This window comes from Notamacropus eugenii, chromosome 5, assembly GCF_028372415.1.
Source record: "Notamacropus eugenii isolate mMacEug1 chromosome 5, mMacEug1.pri_v2, whole genome shotgun sequence".
NCBI lineage: Eukaryota > Metazoa > Chordata > Mammalia > Diprotodontia > Macropodidae > Notamacropus > Notamacropus eugenii.
In genome coordinates, this window is record NC_092876.1 from 245191922 (window position 1) to 245204163 (window position 12242).

Sequence of the window (12242 nt, forward strand, 5' to 3'; positions counted from 1 at the left end):
GAGAGACACACACATAGAGAGACAAAGACAGAGAGAAACAGAGTAGATGGATTGTTGAATATGTGCAAGATCCATCAGCGGAGGTAGTACCTTTTTCTACAGTGGCAGATGGGACAGCTATGACCAGATCATAGGATCTACCATTTTGGTAAGGACTTCTTCTAATGAAGACTTTATGTATATAAGTGAAACTATATTCCCTCTTTCTCCTCTCCTTTTTGATCAATGAGGATTGATGTCTAATTAAAGATTTTGTTCTCTATTTTTTATTATTACATTTTGTTTTTAATTTATGAAATAAAACAAGCATTTTCATAGTATAGTACAATAAAAAAGATGATTGCACATGAAACTGCAAATCTGCTATGCACAACTTGCTATTCTTTTAAAACATACAACAAAATTATCATGTAAATTTCTTTTTTCTTCCTCCTTCCCACCCTTGAGATGGCTATCATTAGACACAAATAAGTATACGTATGTAAAAGTATTCTACATATATTTCTACTTCTCAGTTCTTTCTCTGCATGTAGACAATGTCTTTCTTCATATGCCCTTTATAGGTATTTATAATGGTCAAAAATAACTTATTCATTTAAAGTCTTTTTAAAAGCAATCTTATTGTTACTGTATACAATGTTCTCTTGGTTCTGTTTTTTTTTTTTTTTTACTACATATTATTTTGCAACTCTGCTATTCTTTAGTTAGGTTTATTTCTTTTATGCATTTAATTTCAGCAGACTACTTAAAATGTTAAGAAATCCCTGTTCTACATAAAAATAACAGCAATCTTTGTTTTTTCTGGTTATGCGATTCATGATTAATAACAAGGGGAAAGAAAGATATGGTGAATGACTTGTGGTACACAGAGATACACAAAAGGACAAAGGTTTGAACCTCAATCCACAATCAGGTTTTCTCCTGGTGAGGAGCTTAAACCAAATTAATAAATTCATGTCATTTTAATTCATTAACTTTTGATACACTTCCTGCCTGAAAGCCAAACTAAATCCCAAGTTTCAGTCTCTCTCTCTACATGAAGATTCTCAGTCATAATTAAACAGATTTCATTCATGGAAAGGAGGCTGGGTTAGTAATGAGCCTCAGAGGCAAGAACTTCAGAAAAGTTCATAGTACTCATTATAGTCTGAAGACTGGTGTGCTCTGGAGGAGGAGCAGATCCATTGTGGACTAGAGGTTCTGGGAACCCTGAAATTCAAGGGCAAAAGGCATTGGTTTTGCCTCAAAAGAATTTGACTCAAGCCTGCTTTCAGTCAGAGAAAAGATTTACTGTTTGGCCAATAAAAGCAGAGAGATTTTTAAGAACCTATGCATTTGTGACTCTTATATTGATAAGTGGGCCAGATTTTAAGAATCTGAGCAATTGGCAGACAAGACTGACCACTTTTTATAATGAAAAAAATTGTGGGAATATTTGGATAGGATGCAATAGTTTGGAATGATATGGAAGTAACAGACAATGAGGGTTGGGTTGAGTCAAAGGTAACAGAATAGAAGGTTGGGCTGGGTTAGGGGTTGTAGAGAATGAAGGGTAGGGCATGGAGCCACAATGAGAGGATAGTTGAAAGGATTACTGCGATGGTGTCTCAGGTAATCAGGGACTGGGTTAGGTAGGAAAGTCCAGGGGTTTTTCCTTTTTGGGGATCCAGATCTCAAAGACATAGTCTTTTCCTTTTGGGGGTCCAGCACAAATCCCATCCCCATCAGAACCACTTATATTTTGAAGGTATGGATAGACTAAAGAGGAGATATTTTACTAATGCCGATCTCCATCAACACCCTATTGCTGCAAAACTATTGTCGACATGCTTTGCCAAAAGGTGTTTAAAATGATTAGCATAGGGATTTCTGTACTGTCTAGATGCCATATGCTTCCATAGGACTTGTTTGTATTTTAGTAGTTGTTGTGGACACAATCTGTGATTTTATTGGGAGAGGGAGTTTAGCCCAGAATTAGCCAAATTCCTCTGTTGATAAAGATCAGCAATTTTTCTGAAACTTATAGTCTTAGAGAGTTGGTTTGGGTAAATGAAATGTTAAATGATGTGCCCAAGGTTACATAGTATAGGTAGTAAGGTGACAAAGTAGATATGGCATTGAACTTGGAGTCAGAAAGACTTGAGTTCAAATTTGACCTTAGACTCTTAGTAGCCATGGGACATTGGGTAAGTCACTTAATCTCTGTCTCAGTTTTTTCAATGGTAAAATGGAAATAATAGCCCCTACCTCTTAAGTTTGTTGTAAAGATCAAGTGAGATAATATTTCTAAAGTGCTTGGCACATATTAAGTACTATACAAATGCTATTGTCATTATTATGTCTCCAGAATATGCCAGAAGTAAGAGAAGTATTATTGTCCCCCATATAGTAAACTACTGATCCTAATAATGATATCGCTTCTCCATCTCTCAGAAAGTCCTCAACAAATATTTTATGATAATGTATCATATTATATTTGCTTATTATAAATGCAAATCACATAATTTTATTTTATTTTTTAAAATTTATTTATTTAAGTTTTCAACATTCATTTCCACAAAATTTTGGGGTTCCAAATTTTCTCCCCATTTCTCCCCTCCCCCACCCCAAAACTCCAAGCATTCTAATTACCCTTATCACCAATCTGCCCTCCCTTCTAACATCCCTCCCTTCCCTTATTCCCCATCTTCTCTTTTGTCCTGTGGGCAAGATAACTTTCTATATCCCATTACCTGTATTTCTTATTTCCTAGTTGCAAGAACAATACTCAACAGTTGTTCGTAAAACTTTGAGTTTCAACTTCTCTTCCTCCATCCCTCCCCACCCATTCCCTTTGGGAAGGCAAGCAATTCAATATAGGCCATATCCATGTAGTTTTGCAAATGACTTCCATAATAGTCATGTTGTGTAAGACTAACTATATTTCCCTCCATCCTATCCTGCCCCCCATTTCTTCTGCTCTCTCTTTTGACCCTGTCCCTCCCCAAGAGTGATGACTTCAAATTGCTCCCTTCTCCCATTGCCCTTCTTTCCATCATCCCCCCCTACCCTGCTTATCCCCTTCTCCCCCACTCTTCTGTATTGTAAAATAGGTTTTCATACCAAAATGAGTGTGCATTTTATTCCTTCCTTTAGTGGAATGTGATGAGAGTAAGCTTCATGTTTTTTCTCTCACCTCCCCACTTTTACCTCCACTGAAAAGTAATTTACTTGCCTCTTTTATGAGAGATAATTTGCCCCATTCCATTTCTCCCTTTCTCTTCCCGATATATTTCTCTGTTACCCCTTAATTTCATTTTTTAAAGATATTATCCCATCCTATTCAATTCACCCTGTGCTCTCTGCCTTTCTCTCTATGTGTGTGTATGTGTGTGTGTATGTGAGTACGTGAGTATGTGTGTGTGCGTGTGTGTGTGTGTGTGTGTGTGTGTGTGTGTAATCCCACCAACTACCCAGATACTGAAAAAAGTATTCAAGAGTTACAAATATTGTCTTTCCATGTAGGAATGTAAACAGTTCAACTTTAGCAAGTCCCTTATGATTTCTCTTTGCTGTTTACCTTTTCATGCTTCTCTTTATTCTTGTGTTTGAAAGTCAAATTTTTTTTTTCAGTTCTGGTCTTTTCATCAAAAATGCTTGAAAGTCCTCTATTTCATAAAAGATAATTTTTTCCCCTGAAGTATTATACTCAGTTTTGCTGGGTAGGTGATTCTTGATTTTAGTCCTAGTTCCTTTGACTTCTGGAATATCATATTCCATGCCCTTTGATCCCTTAATGTAGAAGCTGCTAGAGTGTTTGTGTTATCATGATTATATTTCCACAATACTAGAATTACTTCTTTCTGGCTGCTTGCAATATTTTCTCCTTGACCTGGGATCTCTGGAATTTGGCCACAACGTTCCTAAGAGTTTCTCTTTTTGGATATCTTTCAGGCGGTGATCAGCAGATTCCTTGAATACTTATTTTGACCCCTGGTTCTAGAATCTCAGGGCAGTTTTCCTTGATAATTTCATGAAAGATGATGTCTAGGCTCTTTTTTCGATCATGGCTTTCAGGTAGTCCCATAATTTTAAATTGTCTCTCCTGCATCCATTCTCCAGGCCAGTTGTCCCTCCAATGAGGCAACTCACATTATCTTCCATTTTTTCATTCTTTTGGTTTTGTTTTATGATTTCTTGGTTTCTCATAAAGTCATTAGCTTACATCTGTTCCATTCTAATTTTTAAAGAACTATTTTCTTCAATGAGATTTTGAACCTCCTTTTCCATTTGGCTAATTCTGCTTTTGAAAGCATTCTTCTCCTCGTTGGCTTTTTGAACCTCTTTTGCCAATTGAGTTAGCCTATTTTTAAAGGTGTTATTTTCTTCAGCATTTTTTTGGGTCTCCTTTAGTAAGGTGTTGACTTGCTTTTCATGCTTTTCTTGCATCTCTCTCATTTCTCTTTCCAGTTTTTCCTCTACCTCTCTTACTTGATTTTCAAAATCCTTTTTGAGCTCTCCCATGGCCTGAGACTACTGAATATTCGTTTTGGATGTTTGGGATACAGAAGCCTTGACTTTTATGTCTTTCCCTGATGGTAAGCATTGTTCTTCCTCCTCTGAAAGCATGGGAGAAGATATCTGTTCACCAAGAAAGTAACCTTCTATAGTCTTATTTTTTCCCTTTTTTGGGCATTTTCCCAACCAGTTATCTGACTTTTGGGTCCTTTGTCAAGAGTAGGGTATACTCTGGGAATCTGTAAGATCTCAGTTCCTCCATGGTGGCACAATCAAGCATGTACACTGTTCTGGGAGATTTTTGTGCCCAGAATCTTAGTAGTTACCTCTCCCCAAGCCACCTGGTTTCCAGTACCACCAAGTCAGCACTAGGGGCTGATTTTCAGTTAAGCTGTGCAGGCAGGGCCACCATTCAGTGTGAGTCAAAGACCAGCTCCCTCAGGGCCTCTACACAGGGCTGAGGTAATATTCAGCTCCTCAGTGCCCCCAGGGGTTTTTATGCTCCAACAATGAATGAAGGAGGCTGTATGGCCTCCTGCTGTGTGGCCTCTGTGGCTGCTGTCTGCTGCCAGAGCTATGGGAAGGCCCTTCTCCCTTCCTGGCCAGCTGAAAACAACCCCGTTACTGACCTTTGGTGCCTGTGGGTTGAGGGATCTGTGGACTGCTGTTGCTGGGACTGGGGATTTCCTGGTATTGTGACTGGAGATTCTGCCCCTGATGTGTCCTCCTCCTAGAGTCATGCTGGCCAAGGCTGGGCTGAGCTCTGCTCCGGTCTCATGCAACCGATGTTTCCCATGGGCCTTTCAGGTCATCCTAAGCTGGAAATCCCCTCCACTCTGTTTTTCTCTACTTCTGCTGCTCTAAAATTTGCTTAGAGTCCCTCTCTACAGGTATTTTATGGGCTGTGTGTCTTTCTACTCTGCCATCTTGGCTCTGCCCCCCCAAATCACATTATTTTATGATACTTCCAACCAAACCTGGGTGTTCTGTATGCAGCTGCTTATTGGAAAGAAATGTAACTATCAACTGGCTAAGAGGAGCTGAGCTCACAACTGAGCAGTGTCTACTTAAGGGGCAAAAATGGTAACAAAGCTTCTTTAGAAAGAAGCACCCATAGTTTCAGAAACTCTTTGGGAGAGATACATAAAGAGAATGAAAGATTTTGGAATCTGGAGACATGTAGACCAATCTGATTCCTCAACATCAAATAATCAATAAACATTTATTAAATGCCTACTATGTTCCAGGCACTAAGCTAAGTGCTGAGGATACAAAAAGAAGCAAAAGATGGTCTCTGACCTTAAGAAGTTCATAACTTAATGAGGGAGACAGCATCTAAACAAATATATAAAAAGCAAAAGGGCAAGGTCTCCCATTGCATTTGGGCCATCTCCAATCATCCTGATGAATATCTGGTCACTGGACTCAGATGGCTCAGGAGGAGAAAGTGAAGTTGGTGACCTTGCACAGCCTTCCCTTAAGATAAATAGGAAATAATTAAAAAGAGAGAAGGTACTAGAATTAAAAGGGGCTAGGGATGACTTCCTGTAGAAGGTGGGATTTTAGTTGGGCTTAAAAGGAAGCCAGGGAAATCAGTGGGTGGAGCTAAGGAAGGAGAGTATATCAGGCATGGGGGAGAGTCAGAGAAAGTGCCAAGAACCAAGAGATGGAGTGTCTTGCTTGTGGAACAGCATAGTGACCACTGTAACTGGATCAAAGAATATGGACTGGGGAATAAAGTATTAGAAGACATGTCCCCAGTAGACTTCTGAGACTTTCTCTTGTAGTTTTCTTTGGTTGGTCTGAGCTGTATTCTCATCTTACTCCCAGCTAAAGAGCTCATTTACTTTTGTGTCTTTCCTGACGTATTCTAGACTGTTTACCTTTTCGAATTTCTGTTTGCTGTTTCACTTGGATAAATGGATTTACTTGTGGTTTGCTATTTGTGATAGTCTTTAAAGTAACTAGTGTTTTGTGGGAAAGAGAAGTAGCTTAAGAGTGACCAGGGGAATGGCTTTTGTTCTGAACCTATTGTATTCCTAGAAAAGCAATAGTGGGGTGAGACAGAGATATAAATCTAGCCTGATACCCCTCTTGGAAATAGGCAAAGCAAGGATCAAATGAATTCGTCTGTCTGTTGTGGGCTTTCTCCTGTTCCCCACGAAGCATAAATCAGTTTCCCTTAGAAATGGATGGACCAGATTCCAAAGACATCTGTCCACGCCCCCTATGCCACATTTTTATATAAATACTCCATGTAGACATACATATTGCACATGGGCAAATATAGTTTTTAATAATGACATGAGTTCCATCATTATTATCATGTAACTATTCTCATGAGATTTCTTTATCATTAAATGACAATAGTTACTTTCTACTTAAGTCACTATCCTGTGTCACCTCATGGAATAGGAATGATTCTGGGTTCTCAAAGGCTATGCAAGTAGAGAACAAACTCTGAAAGCTCCCACTAATCTGGAAAAACTTTAAGAATGGACCACATTATTTATAATGTATATATCATCTAGTGACTAGCTTAGCTATATACAGATAGTCCCATCTGCAGAAAGTTGGTATCAGGTGATTTTTTTAAAATCACAGCAAGACAAGTCAGCAAGCATTTACATTCTAGTCACCATGCAAGGTGCTGGGGATACAAGGAAGGCAAAAAACAAACAAACAAACAACCCAAAGCCCCTGCTCTTTACAAAGGTATGGAAAAGTCTATGTTAGCACCAATCATACCAATGAAATCAGAGACCTTTTTAAATAGCAAAGTATTGAAGATATTAATAATCATTCAGCATATAAAATGCCTAGTATATAGTAGGTGATTGGTAAATCTTTGTTTATTAATGGATTGATTGAATCCATTATAATTTAGTATGTCCACTTCTGTAGTAGAAGTATGTAGTATGGTGGAAGAAGGACTGGATCTGCAGGGAGAAAACCTGAGCCTAAATCCCTCCCACCTCAGTTATTTAGCACCTATGTAATCTTGACCAAGTCACTTAACCTCAGTTTCCTCACTGCTAAAAGTTCAAGGGGTTGGAATAGATATCTCCGAAGTTCTTTTCAACTCTGAATTCTATTATCAGTAAATCAAGAGAATCTTCAATCTTTTGCACTTTGAACGTTAGCCATCATATTAAAGTGATAGGTGGAATTCATTAACAACAACAACAACTCACCATTCAGTTAATTTGAGTCATTGACTTCTAGTTAGCACCAGAAAACTGAAGAAATAAAGCCTCTCGCACATTAAATGTTGAATGACAAAACTTTTGTGCTCAAAACCTATGCTAATTTCGGGTACTTTGCCACATGCCATATGGGATTTTACATGTAATGAAATAATTTACTTTGAGCTAGGAAGACTGGCTTTTCAGATATGCTAAATACTGGCATTCAGAATTCTTTATTCATCTTACTTATTGATTTAAGAGGAAAATACCTTTGTAAACATAAGATTTCATTCCTTGAGTTATCCTCTGCCCTTTATAAATGGCTACTTGGGGAGCTTACAGGATTTGCCTGATGTATAATTGAAGCTATCTGATTTTTATGGTGATTTCTTTCTGTACACGGCATTTGGTCTGCCTGTTTGAAGCTAAACAGTTAAATGGCTGCCTACCAGTGGCAGAAGTATAATTATGATATCATTAGAAATATTTAAATATAAATAACATCCTATATTTGTACTTGTCACTTGTCTGGTTTTTGACAAGAAGAGCCAGTTTTGATGGGTTTCCTGGGGTCCCCTAGATTTTTATCCTGTTATCCAATTTTCCGCTGCACTGCTCTCCTTCTGTCATGCTGACTGCCATCCAGCCCTCTGTTTTCCCCCAAGGAGAGGTAAAGCTTTGTGCTACCATGGACAGAGGCAAAGAGAAAGAAAGCCCTTAGCTGAATCTTTTCCCTAAGTGTTATCTTCTTCCTGTTTAATTGAGAAACCTTACCATTTGAAAGGTTGAAAGAGTTGAGGTGCTGTGGGGTTGGAGAAGAAGAGTGAGGTCTTTATGAATTTGTTTTTTTTTTCTCTCTTCATGGTGCTCATAAAGAGAAAAAGTTCTAGCCGACAAGCACACAAAGCCAGAGGCAGCTCTTGAGTTGGAGCAGTTTCAGATGAGTGGCGGGGACAGGGCCAAAGAGGCTGATTGTGAGTAATCACCAACATCATGAATATTTGCTCTTTAATGTGGTCATTTTTTGCACCCAATAGAATTTTATTTTTTCTAATTACATGTAAAGATAGTTTTCAGCATTCACTTTTGTAAGACTTTGAGTTTTGAATTTTTCCCTCTCTCCCTGCCCTTCCACTTCCCCAAGACAGTAAGCAATTTGATATAGTTTATATGTGTACAATTAAATTAAACCTAATTCCATATTAGTCATGTTGTAAAAGAAGAATCAGAAAAAAGGGGAAAAAACCCACAAGAAAAAAAGACAAAAAAAGTGAAAAAAGTATGCTTTGATCTTCATTTAGACTGTATAGTTCCTTCTCTGGAAGTGGAAAGCATTTTTCATCATGAATCTTTTGGAATTTTCTTGGATCATTGTATGGCTGAGAAGAGGTCAGTCAAACGTAGTTGATAATCTCACAGTGTACAATGTTCTCCTGATTCTGCTCACTCCACTCAGCATCAGTTCATGTAAGTCTTTCCGGGTTTTTCTGAAATCTGCCTGCTTATAATTTCTTATAGAACAATAGTATTCATTATGTTGATATGCCATAATTTGTTTGACCATTTCCCAATTGATAGGCATCCTCACAATTTCCAGTTCTTCACCATCACAAAACAAGCTGCTATAAATATTTTTGTATGTGTGTGTCCTTTTCCCTTTTTTATGATCTTTTTGGGATACAGACCTAATAGTGATGCCACAGGATCAAAGGTTTTATACGCCTTTTGGCATAGTTCCAAATTATTCTCCAGAATGGTTCAATCAGTTCTAATGTGGCCATTTTGGAAGGAAGAGTCAGTCAAGTAGTATATACAAGAGAGGAAAATGAATATTTCCTGCCTTAAAAATAGGGGGTGGAGGAGTGCTGCTTTCTTCATGAATTTTCTAAGGCAATTTGTTTTGAGCTTGAGTTTAGAGAAACTATTGTTCTGAAGTGCATATAGATGTCAATGATTCTTCTAAATTAGAAATGAAAGGAAAAAAGAGAGTTCAAGAGTTGGCTTAGATGTAGAAGAGGTTACTGAACCACATGCCTCCTAGTGTAAATAAAGCTGCCATTATTTGAAGTATCTTGTAATCTTATTCCTGGCGTCAATGTTTCAAATTTTAAGCACAAAGTTAGAAAAGGCATACAGGAAATGCCATCACAAAAGGAGCGATGGATCTGGAATCAGAGAACATAAGTTGAAATCCCAGCCCTTCCATTTCACTCGCTGTCAGTATGATGTTGGACAAGTAAATTAATCTCTCTGCATCTTAGATTCTCCATCTCTAAAAATACATTTTGACTAGACAACCTCTTAGATCCTTTCCAATCCTGAATCTATGATACTATTACATATTTATCTTCATTCTTTATTAAAACTGTTCATTATTTTATCTCAACAATTGGGTGAGCTCCTTTGGCAATTTGGAAAGAAAATGAGTTTTTTGCAAGTTTAATGCATATACTATGATGTTATGATATCTTTCACTTTTATACCCTGAAGCTCTTCCTCTAGCTCTGCATGCCCCTCCACTCCAGTCCTTATCAGGACCACATGATCTGTCTCTCTCCCTCTCCTTCTCTCTCTCTCTCTCTCTCTCTCTCTCTCTCTCTCTCTCTCTCTCTCTCTCTCTCTCGCCATTCAAATGACTCAGGGCTTTTTTTCATCACCTTCTCCAAGACAAAAATCACTCCATAGGGAGGGCACTAGGCACTCAGCATAATGCTTTTGTTGATTAGAAGTTCAGACTCATAATGTCTGCTGTAGTGAAGTGGAAAGATTTTAGAGTCAGGGGACTGATGTTCAAATCCCATGTCTGTTACTTGCTACTTGGGTGACATTGGGCAAATTACTTCACATTTCTGGGTCTCATTTTCCTTATCTGTTCAACGAAAGGGATGAACTAGATGGCTTCTCAGGGTCCTCCTAGATCTGAATCTATGATATTATGATCTATTAAGTGACTTTCTCTCTGTATCTGTCTCCCTGTCTCTCCTCCCCCACTCACACTGACCTCTGCATGAATTGTTTTCTGTTGTCAATATCAGTGTCCAAAATCTGAGGTTTCCTAGCCAAACTCAATTCCCCAGGTACCAGCATCAGGAGAATGTCTTGACTATTTTTTCCCAGCATGACAAATAAATAAAATTACTTACAGTTACTCCCCTGCCATTTCTATCATCTGTATACATATTCCAGAACCTGAATTATAAATGTTGGATTGTTTATATACTTTTTAGGATATTCTAAATTTAGGAAAAGTTATTATAATGCCAAGTATCAATGTCTGAATTTCTTTTCTGAGTTTCTGTGGGAAATTTTTACTGACTAGTACATTCCTAGTGTATAAGCCCAAACATATAGTACAAATATAAAAGAAATTAGCTTCTCTTGCTTGTCTAAAGTATCTATGCATTTAAAAAGAAGGCTGGTTCTCTTTTGGAGTTTATAGAATGGAAAGAATGCTCAATTTAGAAACTTTTCCCCTCTCAACCAAAAAATCATGATTTAGTCTCATTATACGTATACTGAATCATGAAATGTCGTATTGCAAATCCAGACAACATTTGGTTAAAATGGCCTCAGAATTTAGCAAAATATTGTCAATTAGTGTGATATATTTAGCCACAGAAAGTAGGAAATGATTCAAATGAGCTATCTATTACTGTATGACTTCAATTTTTTTGTGTGTTAAATAGGGAGATTAGACTAGATGGCCTCTAAAATCCCTCCTAACTCTAACTCTGTGATCTCAATGGTAGATCTTTGTTTTTCCAAATATCATGAAGTAAATAAGAAAGAATAATTCATCTTTCTAACATTAAAATAATGATTGTACTACCTAGTAAAATTCTGATGCATGGGTGTCCACTTCAATGAATGGATGAATGATTTGTCATTTAAAAATTTTATTGATGTTGTAGATATTTTAGCAATTATATGATTTAAACCCATCATTTTACAGATGAGGATGAAGATATTGATACCTAGGGAGATTAAATTATTTGTCCAAGATCACAATGGCCTCAAAAAAGGGAGGCTGAATTTGAACCCAAGTCTTCTGCATCAGAGCCGGGGTTCATTCTATTGTACCATGTTGTCTTTCAGCATTTCATACTTTCCATGACTGAATTGGCTTTTTAATTGCATCCAATTCTTCATGACCCCATTTGAGGTTTTCTTGGTAAAAATATTGGAGTGGTTGGACATTTTCTTCTTCAGTTCATTTTATGGATGAGCAAACTGAAGTAAAAAGGGTGAAGTGATGTGATCAGGGTCACATAGCTAGTGTCTGGGGCTAGATTTGAACTCAGGAAGATCAGCCTTCCTGACTTCAGGTTCAGCACTCTAACCAATGCACCATCTAGCTGAAAATTACTAATTTACCATATTTTTCTACCTTCTGAGGCCAAACAAAATGGATTTCAAACTTAGACTATAATATGACATATCAAACATTTCATGAGACTCAGTCATGAGTTTTTGGCTAAGGAGGAAAAAAAAAGTTTCAAGGCTCTATTTTATTTAATGTGAACTAACTTTCTAGGAACTAAGAATTTTTAAGGCAGA